Here is an 11,868-nt window from a genome sequence, read left to right as displayed (position 1 = left end):
TTTAAAAAAGAAGTGTATGCTCAGAAATCTTGCTAATTCTAATGTCTAATATCTTATTTTATTTAAATACTGCTATAATTTTTTTATATGTAAGCAACTGGATGCTAGATCAGTAATTTAAATATTTGCAATTTAATTATACAGAAAGGATAGAAGATATAATGTTCAAAAGTACACATGCCCATTGTTTCTTATATTTGTAAATAGGTTTTTTAAAATATTCAACAGTCATCAAAATAAACCAAAAACTTGTAACTTTGCTATAGCTTCTCGAGAGGAAGTAATAATGACCAAACCTAGACGTGTTTCTGCGTGCGGTATTTTATTTTGCTCTCAGGAGCAGATAACCAAAGCAGCTCCTGAAGCCAACACAAATCATTTCAGTTTTAACATTTTTAATTCTGATAATTTTAATATGTAATTTTTTTCTGTTTTACAGTCTTAACATACAGTGGAGTTGTAGATATATCAAATTAAACTGTATTCTTTGCATTAAAAAATATTAAACTAAATTGCATTAATTTAACATATAAACAATTTATCCTGTCAGTAAAAAGATATCGTCAGTTTCAGAGATGTGCTGCTTTACTGGAGGACACCTCGCCTCCATTCATCTCCATTTAGCTGATGAAGACACAACTGAATCTAAATATTTCCAAGAAGTAAGAGTTGCATGTTGCTCTACAGAAGAAATGTATTTTCCCCAACATTGTGGATTTATTATCAGTGTACTTTTAATTGCACTTCTGACACTGCTTGTAGTTAAACTGTAGTATCAATAACACCGATGCCAAACGCTACACAATATGTTTTTGTAAAAATTCTATGTAACACTTTGGTAGACTGACAAACAGAGGGGGAGTTTAAAGCACAGATGTTTTTTTTTTTAACTTTGACTTCTCATATGGTGCAACACAACCTCACCCTTCCTTAAGCCCAAGGCCAATAAGACAGCTGGGAAGAGACTGTGCAGCTGATAGCAGTAAAATCATATTTCGAGAGTCTTTTGACAACAGTAATTGACACAGTCTGACTTAACTGAAAACCCTCACGGTTCATAGCTAGCTAGTCTGTTAGCCGTGATGCACTGTAGCCGCTAACTTATTTTAGCACTCAAACAGGCCGAGACTACAGCTACATTTTCCTTTTTTTTTTCAAGAAGCTTAGTGATGTATACTTTAAATTGAGCTTTTTGTATTGTAATTAGATGTAAATTGCAAGTGCAACTCCCACTAAGAGCTAAAAGATTTAAAAAGCAATAGAATAGATGTACCTCACGTATTAACGCTCCAACTTTATTTTGGGAATAATCCTTAGTTTTAACCATTCTTGTATTTATTCACCGTCTTTATGTAACGACATATCATCCACATTTTTTAACCTAACATTAATTCCTAAATATATCAATGAATAGCCCATCCATCTTCCCACTGTTAGAGCAGAGTCAGTTTGGAGACTGCTGGGACACATAACTCCTTCTAAATGGATAAAAGATCAATTATTTAAATATGGAAATATATCTGTTTAGACATCTACAAGATTTCCAGAAACTCCACCTACATTAACCTGCCTGTACAAATAAATAAGTAAATCCTTCAGTTAAAAAGACACAAAACTGAGATTTTGCTGTTTAGAAACAAAGATGCTCGTGTGCAACTTGTGTGTGTGATATATATGTGTGTAATGATGGATGAGGACCTTAGTTTCACTAACTATATATATATTAAAGCTGCAATTATATCAGCCTTTTGGGTATCTCAGAAATATAGCTAAATCGAGAGATTATGCACCCCGGCAAGATCTGCAGAAGCTCATTTATGTCTTTATTTCTTGCAGAGCTGACTGTTCCAATGCTCCTTTTATTGGCCTTCCTAAAACACTATTAGACAATTAAAGTTAATTAAAAATGCTACTGCTACAATGTTAGCAAAAACAGTAAAAAACAGAATTATTTCTGTTTGTTTCTCAACCATTAAATAAATTGGACCCTAAATATAAAAATCAGAGACGTGTAAAGGATCCAGTATGTCTGCACAGTCTGATCACCTAGTAGTGCACAGATGTAAATACCATAGCTGGAACGTAAATACACACTGAGGTTAGATCGTCATCAGCCCGAGCTATTTTTAAAAAGAAGATAAAAACACCCTTATTCACGATTGCTTTTATGGTAGCTGTACCATCATTAATTTGTTGTTATGTTGCCATTGTTGTAATTTGTTTTTGTTGTTGCTGTTATTAGGACTTTTATTACCACTGGTCTTATTTCTGCCCTTTTTATTCCTTTTTTTATTTTGGGTTTTAATTTGATCTTGTAAAGCTCCTTGAATGACTCTATATTATCAATAATTATAATAAAAACAACCACAGGATAATGTTTATATAACAGGTGTCACACTCAAAATGTTAGTCTTGTTTGGATTTCACCGAAGAGTGTAAAAAATCTGAAAATTAAAATTACACAAGACGTGACTGACAAAGTGGAATAAAGCTGTAACACCATGTCACACACATATTATATATATATATCTATATATATATATCTATATATATATAGATATTTATTTATTTATTTTATTTTTTTTTTTACCCATTGTTAATTCAGTTACACAAACAAATCAAGAAAGCAGGAACCTTCCAAAGATGTTAAAAAACTTTGACATGGTGGAAATGCAAAGGACAGAACGCAGAGATGCAGCACATGAATCACACATCAAGGGCCAAACAGTGGAGTGAAAGTTGGAAAAACAATGTGAATCACAAAAGCAGTGTTGTGACAGTTTGGGAGGAAAGCATCAATGACTTCACAGATCAGCCAACTAAATGAGACTTTATGTCAAAGTCTCTCTAAATCCCTACTTGTTTGTTTGTGTCTCAAGCCACTGCACTCAATTTCTGGGGCAAAATCATTATGGACCATGAAAATTGGAGAAAAAGATTACGTTGGGAATCAAGTTTCGGGAATTATTAAATTCAGGAGGGGTAGAGGCATTTATCCATGTCTGATGTTGAAGAGGTTATTGAGAGGCCACAGCCGGGTGGTGTTATACCGTGCGATTGTGTGGCATTTGTCTTGGCACTGCTCTGATGTGACTCTTGGCACCACATGAGAGCAACACTCTGGCTTTAATTGTTTTTGATTTGATCGGACATTAATTGGCTTTACAGTGAAGTCGACATGTAAATCTAGTAGGACTGACTGCTCTTTGACATCAGCCGTGTCACAGATATGCCCATCACCATCACACCTCAGCGTAGCGGTATGAAGGCGGACGAAAGCTGTGAGTGGACAGCCGAGAAAAAAACAAGGGAGGGGGGTGAAAAGGAGAGAAAAAAGGAGGGAGTCCCATGGCTAGGTCAGGAGTTCAGAGCTGGAGTTTGTCACCTGCTCTCCCTGGCATGCAATCCTGCTCAGGAAAAGACTAAAGCTCTACCGTCCCCTACAAACCCCCAAATCTGTCTCCAACTACCCTCCACTAATTGGATTTAATGAGCGATTTAACAGCACAGCATTGCCCAATCAAATCAAACTGCTACTGTCTACCGTGCTTAATCCTGGGTCACTCCTTTGTCAAGCTTGTTTCCAAGACCCTCCTTTCTGCTGCCTCCTGCCTCACACATTCTCTCTCTCTCCCCGTCCTGTCTCTTTCTCTTAACACCCACCCGGTCTAACACGGAAAAGGCTGAGAAACCCCCCTTGTTAAAAAACAGCTCCAACAAAGATCTCACAAGACTTGGTTGCATTTTGAAAGTGATGTGCTTGACAGTTTGCTCTTGAGCTCAGGGTGCGATCACACCTGCAGGTCAAAAAGAATCTGATCTTTGGCCATGTCCACACTAATATGTTTTCGTCTGAAAACGCATCTTTTTCTCTCCGTTTGGGCCTCCGTCCACACTGAGACGACATTTTCGGTCAAGCAAAACACAGCGTTTTGAAAACACTCTCCAAAGCGGATACATTTGAAAACGCCGTTTTTGCGTCGCAGTGTGGACAGCAAACTCGGAGCCTTTTAGAAAATGATGACACATTTTAGTCATGTGATGCAGTCATGTGACCAATTAAACTAAGATAGCGGAGGACATTATACAGCAGTTGTTTTGTCTGCGCTCAATTTTGACAGCCCTATTAAAGATTAATATCAGCCTGTACATGCTTCAGATAGCTTTTCTTCAAATTCTTTAACTCTCACTCGCTTTTGCAACTTTGTACCTTTGTGTTACTCGCAGCAACAACTCCACCTCATTGTTAGTCCATTTAAAAAAACTTTTCCTCAACATTTTGCGGCGACGTTTCAAAGAGCCGATAAGTAAATAGACGGCAGACAGAAATGAGGCAGGTCGAATCGTCTTGCGTTTCACACATGCGCAGTACTGGAATGTAAACGTTTTCGCACGTTTCAATGTGGACGCACAACTCTGTGAGAACTAGTGATGGGATTTCCGGCTCTTTTAAGAGAACTGGCTCTTTCGGCTCGGCTCACTAAAAAGAGCCGGCTCTTTCGGCTCCGAACCGGCTCTTCAGGTTGTTTTGTTGCTTTAATTAATTTATTATTAACAATAATATAAAATTATGCACAAAAGGAATTACTAATGTAAAAAAAAAAAAGTGGTTTTATTTATATATGTTTATATATAAATATATGCGGTGGCCCCTAGAGAAAGCACATACAAACTCCAAAAAGCACGTACAAATGCCAAAGCACGTACAAACTCCAAAACACATTTCTAGCGTTAACTGAACTTCCAAAACAGAGCTACCTAGATCACTTAAATTACACAATTGAAAGCATATACAGTGGCTTGCAAAAGTATTCGGCCCCCTTGAACTTTTCCACATTTTGTCACATTACAGCCACAAACATGAATCAATTTCATTGGAATTCCACGTGAAAGACCAATACAGTGGTGTACACGTGAGAAGTGGAACGAAAATCATACATGATTCCAAACATTTTTTACACTCAAATAACTGAAAAGTGGGGTGTGCGTAATTATTCAGCCCCCTGAGTCAATACTTTGTAGAACCACCTTTTGCTGCAATTACAGCTGCCAGTCTTTTAGGGTATGTCTCTACCAGCTTTGCACATCTACAGACTGAAATTCTTGCCCATTCTTCTTTGCAAAACAGCTCCAGCTCAGTCAGATTAGATGGACAGCGTTTGTGAACAGCAGTTTTCAGATCTTGCCACAGATTCTTGATTGGATTTAGACACCAGACAGGTCAGGGATAAAGTTATTGAGAAATTTAAAGCAGGCTAGGCTACAAAACGATTTCCCAAGCCTTGAACATCCCACAGAGCACTGTTCAAGCGATCATTCAGAAATGGAAGGAGTATGGCACAACAGTAAACCTACCAAGACAAGGCTGTCCACCTAAACTCACAGGCCGAACAAGGAGAGCGCTGATCAGAAATGCAGCCAAGAGGCCCATGGTGACTCTGGACGAGCTGCAGAGATCTACAGCTCAGGTGGGGGAATCTGTCCATAGGACAACTATTAGTCGTGCACTGCACAAAGTTGGCCTTTATGGAAGAGTGGCAAGAAGAAAGACATTGTTAACAGAAAACCATAAGAAGTCCTGTTTGCAGTTTGCCACAAGCCACGTGGGGGACACAGCAAACATGTGGAAGAAGGTGCTCTGGTCAGATGAGACCAAAATGGAACTTTTTGGCCAAAATGCAAAACGCTGTGTGTGGCGGAAAACTAACACTGCGCATCACTCTGAACACACCATCCCCACTGTCAAATATGGTGGTGGCAGCATCATGCTCTGGGGGTGCTTCTCTTCAGCAGGGACAGGGAAGCTGGTCAGAGTTGATGGGAAGATGGATGGAGACAAATACAGGGCAATCTTGGAAGAAAACCTCTTAGAGTCTGCAAAAGACTTGAGACTGGGGCGGAGGTTCACCTTCCAGCAGGACAACGACCCTAAACATAAAGCCAGGGCAACAATGGAATGGTTTAAAACAAAACATATCCATGTGTTAGAATGGCCCAGTCAAAGTCCAGATCTAAATCCAATCAAGAATCTGTGGCAAGATCTGAAAACTGCTGTTCACAAACGCTGTCCATCTAACCTGACTGAGCTGGAGCTGTTTTGCAAAGAAGAATGGGCAAGGATTTCAGTCTGTAGATGTGCAAAGCTGGTAGAGACATACCCTAAAAGACTGGCAGCTGGAATTGCAGCAAAAGGTGGTTCTACAAAGTATTGACTCAGGGGGCTGAATAATTACGCACACCCCACTTTGCAGTTATTTATTTGTAAAAAATGTTTGGAATCATGTATGATTTTGGTTCCACTTCTCACGTGTACACCACTTTGTATTGGTCTTTCACGTGGAATTCCAATGAAACTGATTCATGTTTGTGGCTGTAATGTGACAAAATGTGGAAAAGTTCAAGGGGGCCGAATACTTTTGCAAGCCACTGTATGTATTGTTTGTGTATTTATACACAAGCACTCATATATATTCAAATAATTTAAAAAAAATGTTAATTTACCTGTTACTACCACACACCAAATCCAGTCGTTGGTACTTCCTGGCTTGTGTAGCCACTAGGTAACAAAAGCTCAACACTGCGCCTAGCATTCTGGAGCACTTCTGTTGTCTTTTGTACGTGTTTTGGAATTTGTACGTGCTTCGGAGTTTGTACGTGCTTCTGAGTTTTTACGTGTTTTGGAGTTTTTACGTGTTTTGGAGTTTTTACATGTTTTGGAGTTTGTACGTGCTTCGGGGTTTGTACGTGCTATGGAGTTTTTATGTGCTATGGAGTTTTTACGTGTTTTGGAGTTTTTACGTGTTTTGGTGTTTGTACGTGCTTCGGAGTTTGTACGTGTTTTGGAGTTCGTACGTGTTTTGGAGTTCGTACGTGTTTTGGAGTTTGTACGTGCTTTGTCTCTAGGGGCCACCGTAAATATACTTTTATTTATTCACTCCACATAAAATGTAATAAATAAATCATATAATACAAAAACCAACTATTCACATTTCAACTTTTAACTATTTAAATTTTCAGCTTTTTCCTTTTAAACAAATTTAAAGTGAAACAACACAAAACACTGCAAACCACAACACAATTAAATATAAATTAAAATATGAAAACAAAAAGAAGATGCATATTCTCTGTCATATGGGCCTGCATGAATAAATTTTCTGATTCCTCTATCATCCGCAACTGAAAATAGTTGTGGATGATTACTATACCTTTCTAATGTGACGTTGTTGTCCCTGGCTCTCTTTCTCTGTCTCCCGGACAGTTCCTGTGCTACTGCGAGTGTAAGTACCGCCCCTCCCCCCTCTTCCCAGCGCAAAGCGCAAGGCTCGCGTGCGGAGTGAAGGGAAAAAAGTGTGAGAGAGAGGATGAGAGAAAGAAAAAAAACCCACGGCTCCCAACAAGGAGCCGGCTCGCGTCGTTCACGTCAAACATCCGGCTCTAAGAGCCGTTTCGTTCGCGACAGACACATCACTAGTGAGAACGACTGAAAATGATAGTGTGGACGCGGAGCGTTTTCAGACGAAAACGCCGTTTTCAAATTTATCCGGGCTAGTGTAGATGTAGCCAAAGTTATCTTTGATCAGCTCTGTACTATTTTGTGAGCGCTTTTTAAAACTTGCTTAATATGAGCAATAATCCAGACTTTGTTTCTTTTGGTTTCATGGGTAATAAACGGACACCTTAAACATTTGTTATATGAGTTTGCAATCCCTCTATTTATTTACCTCTATCACGTCAACTGAAAACTTAAACTGACACAAATCCACAAAATCCTCTCCGAAAACATAGTTTTCCTGTAAGAATATTTACAATATGTTGACCAGTGAAACTCACTGTAAAGAGGTTTAACTACACATCCCAACAGTATGTCCTAAATTTTTGCCCCCTTCATATTTGCCATCCAGTAGACCAGACTGGTGTCTTTGCTGGGCCCATTCTGGCCCTTGGGCTCTATATTTGACACCTCTGATTTAAGTAGTGTAGTAAAAGACACTGGGGAACTAGGAAGCGTCCATGCGTTGCAGATAAGACAATAGCAGCCTCCGTGAAAGCAGAGGTTCATTTAGGACAGATTTGTCACTGCAGCTGCAAAGCTGCTTCTCAACTTAAATTGCCAAAAGCAGCTTAATCATTGGGTCAAAGGGGAAAGGGCCATGAGCTAAGCAATGCAGGCTTCTGCAGAGGCTGGTATGGGTTTCAACATGTTATTATTTTCTTAACGCATCCCCATCACAACACACAGAATACCACAATGTAACCTCCTTTGAATGTATATTGTTTAATGTGCCTTGACTGTTTAAACTGCCACTGGCACTGGTGCATTTCTGTATACAGAAAAAATGATGTGCAGATGCATCTGGATATGCAAACAAGTAATAATTTCAGGCTCATTTATGAGAAATTCTTCAAAGGCTATTCAGCTGAAAAGCATATAATAGGCCATTATCCATGAGCCAGAAATGAACAAATAAGAAAAGTTCATGCTAAAGTTCAAATCTGACCGGGCTCTGAATGAAATAATTATTTGACATGCTATATACAAATATGTTAAATGAAATGAGGGATGATGATAATGTTGCTTGAGAACAGGGTTCATCTGAATTTCAAGTATGTTAAAGGTCAAAGCATAAGTCTGTTTTGCCTTGGAGACTTGAGCAAACTAATTTATGTAGAAAAGCAAACAAGGCATGTATTTCTGTGTATTTATATTCTATATGTATGTCCCCATCTTTAAATTATGCACCATTTCATGCTCTGTAGCATAAATCTACACTGCCTTCTCTGTGAAATCATAATCTGAGTGGGTGTTCTACAGTAAACAGTGCCTTTACAGTAGACCGTCGCAGGGGCACAGAACGTTACACCAATACATGCTTTATTGCTGGAGTCTGTATTGTAACTGATACTCAAGTGCACTGAAACAGAAAGATATTTATAGGCACATATCTGTTCTACCTGAAATCTAAAGATTTCCAGCCAGTTCCATCTCTACAATCGCTGTTTTTTATTTTAGTCTGTTTTTTTGCTCTTCATCCTTTTTCCTGGCTCCAGTTCTCATCCACCCTCCCCAAAGTTTGCTCAATTCCCTCTAGGTTCAACGGCAGGGCACTAGGTCATGGTACTCGCTGGATTTTCACACTGTTCTCTCTACTGAACACCACATCAAGTTAATCAGGGTTAACAATTGTGGCGGTGCCTTGCTGAGCAGGGCTCCCATCGGCTTAGCGTGGCCTGGCTCTGGAGATACAGATGGGCTAGTAATCTCTCTCCTCTCAAGGCAGAGGGGACACATGAGGGCGGAGGTAGCTGGACGGCTGAGTGCGGATGTGGGCTAGCCGCGGTCGGAACAAAATTAAGACAGTGACACGTGTTAGATAAAATTGGAGATAAAAATTTTTGTGACTTTAAGATATGAAAATATCTCCTAAAAGCAGGTACGTAAAATCTGAGTAATGGAGTTACTGAACAGATAACAATCTCTATAATAATGTAAGCTAGCGTTCTAAATTTGAAATAAAACAAAATATTTCTGAACATAATAATAGGCAAAGACATTTTGTTCTCTCTCTGTTAGGCAGCTCCTTTTGTCCCCAAGGTATTTCATCTCTGTGCACTGGTGCTTTGCCAGAAAAACAACTTTAAAAGGTCCATTTACCAATGTCTCCCTTCAACAAATAAGCTAATTTATATTCCTCCAGAATAGAGCTGTCAACAAAATAAATTTAAAACTAAAATTTGCATGTGAGAACTTGAAATTCAATGACATGCATGCTGGAAATAAAAGTGAGGAGGACAGCGCTTCAATGGCAAGGCAACATTAACATTCTTTTCATAGAGTGTGAAAACTCACCCCTCTCAAACGGTGCAAAATGTAACATAAGTATTCTTAATCCCACGTGTGCTACTTTATTCTCATCAGCCACATAGGTCAAGACTAGTGGGATGTCAGAGGTCAAAAAAGACCAAATCCAAAGTAAGTGTATGATGCTTTAAGATCAAGGAGAGAGGGGAGAATCAAAATCTCAGAACTGAGGATGACTGAAGCGTGACCTATTTGGCAAAACAGAACTCTCTGTGCAATAGCAGCTGGCTCCCTTGCACAACACATCCCTGGGTGCCCCTGCTATAGGCTACGCAGACTTAATTATTCATTCGCTTAGAAGGAGCATTACACAACCCTGCATCCCTGATAAAACCAGTGGGGAAGAAAAAGTCTGCCTGTCAGACGGCCCCGGGTGACGGATCTGGAGTTAAATCTTCTCCAGGAGTTCAATTTCAGACAGCAACTAAACACAACTCTACTCCTCGCATAACCTTTTGAACTAAAGAAGCGACTCTAAAGCCCAGCTCCGGCATGAGATTTTATGCGCATTTTACCCTTTGTTATGGAAGACTCTTGTCACAGCCCATCCTTTTTACCCACAACTCGAGCCCCTTCAAACCGCTCACTTTTTTCCATAAACTGTCTTGCGTTTGCAACGTCGCACCTCTTCGGAAGGACAAATGTATTATTAAAACAGGATTCAAGTGCTATCCCTGCAGGGACACTCAGAGACTTTCACAGGTTTCTGTCAGTGCCATCATTTTGATTTAACTGTGGCTCGAACTTTTTTTTTTGCACAAACATTAGGAATCTGTGACACCAGTGCACAAAGTAAATATTTCATGCGCTTGGCAACTCAAAGGCTAAGTTTAAGCTTTAAAGCACTTCTCTTCATTTATTACCCATGTCACCTCGCTTCATGAAAGTCTTAAAATCTCGTCGAAGGTATTATTCTTGAAAGTTGTGTAAAGTGCAAGTGAAACGACAAGAAAAAGAAGATGTGGCGGGAAAGTGGATGGTGATACGGCGGTAATGCTTTGTCCGCTCTCACACATGTAAAATATGTATGCCAGGGTCCCGCAAGGCCCCCAGAGTCACAGAGCATCATCCCTACACCATCCTCACTCAGTTTGTGGATGTCGATTAGTGATCAAGCCTGGGGAATTGTACTAAGAACAACACAAACAAAGTCCTACTAAATCCTACTTGCCCTCATTGCCCCAGTCGAGAAAATACAGTTCACCAAAAGTTCACGTGTCCATTATCATCGGGGAATTTGGTTATATGTCTGCGACTGGTAGTGAAAGAGGAGGAGCGGGCAAGCCAAATTTACCCCGACAATTGTTGATATGACACACGACGTGTTCTACACTTCTGACCCTGATATGCAGGGTCGTTGCTCGGTCAGTGTGCCGCTGCAGGCTAACTGTGTTTGGGGATTGTGTGTGTGGTGAGTGGAGTTGGAAAAAAAAGAAAAGGATAACCCCAAAATATCTCTGTTACTGGCGCTGTGTCGTAACATTTCCGAGCCAGCCCCGCCCAACATCAAAATGGGTTCAACTAGAGTTCACAACACGTGGCCACGCCTCCTCGCCATCGCGTCATCAAGCGGAAGGCATGTCGTCATGAGCAAGGCCTCACCTACACGCTTGTTTCTTGGTTCTTCTTGTGCCAAGGTCACAGCGGCCCCCAGTGGGGTGACATTCACTTCATTTCAACAGTAGCTTGTAAAACGTTCTGATTTAGAGCAAGTTTTGTCTTGAATGGACCAACAAAGAAGGCCTGCTATTAGTTTACAACAAAATGAATGTGTTTGCAGTAATTTTAAATGATTATTAAAAAGTAAATTAATAAATAAATACAAATATTTCATAAACTGCAAAATTCTACAGAAATGTGAAGGCAACAAAAGAGTTGTGAAATATGTATTACAGTTTTCTCACTAAAACACACACACTCAAATTATAATACCAAAAATATGGACAGGTAGATGAATAATATTACCTTTTTATTACCAGTTAATGTACATTTCTAAATATGTGCCTTCA

Source organism: Pelmatolapia mariae, linkage group LG15 (assembly GCF_036321145.2).
Source record: "Pelmatolapia mariae isolate MD_Pm_ZW linkage group LG15, Pm_UMD_F_2, whole genome shotgun sequence".
NCBI classification, from domain to species: domain Eukaryota; kingdom Metazoa; phylum Chordata; class Actinopteri; order Cichliformes; family Cichlidae; genus Pelmatolapia; species Pelmatolapia mariae.
The sequence above is the reverse complement of the archived record's forward strand: the minus strand, read 5'-3'. Positions refer to the sequence as shown.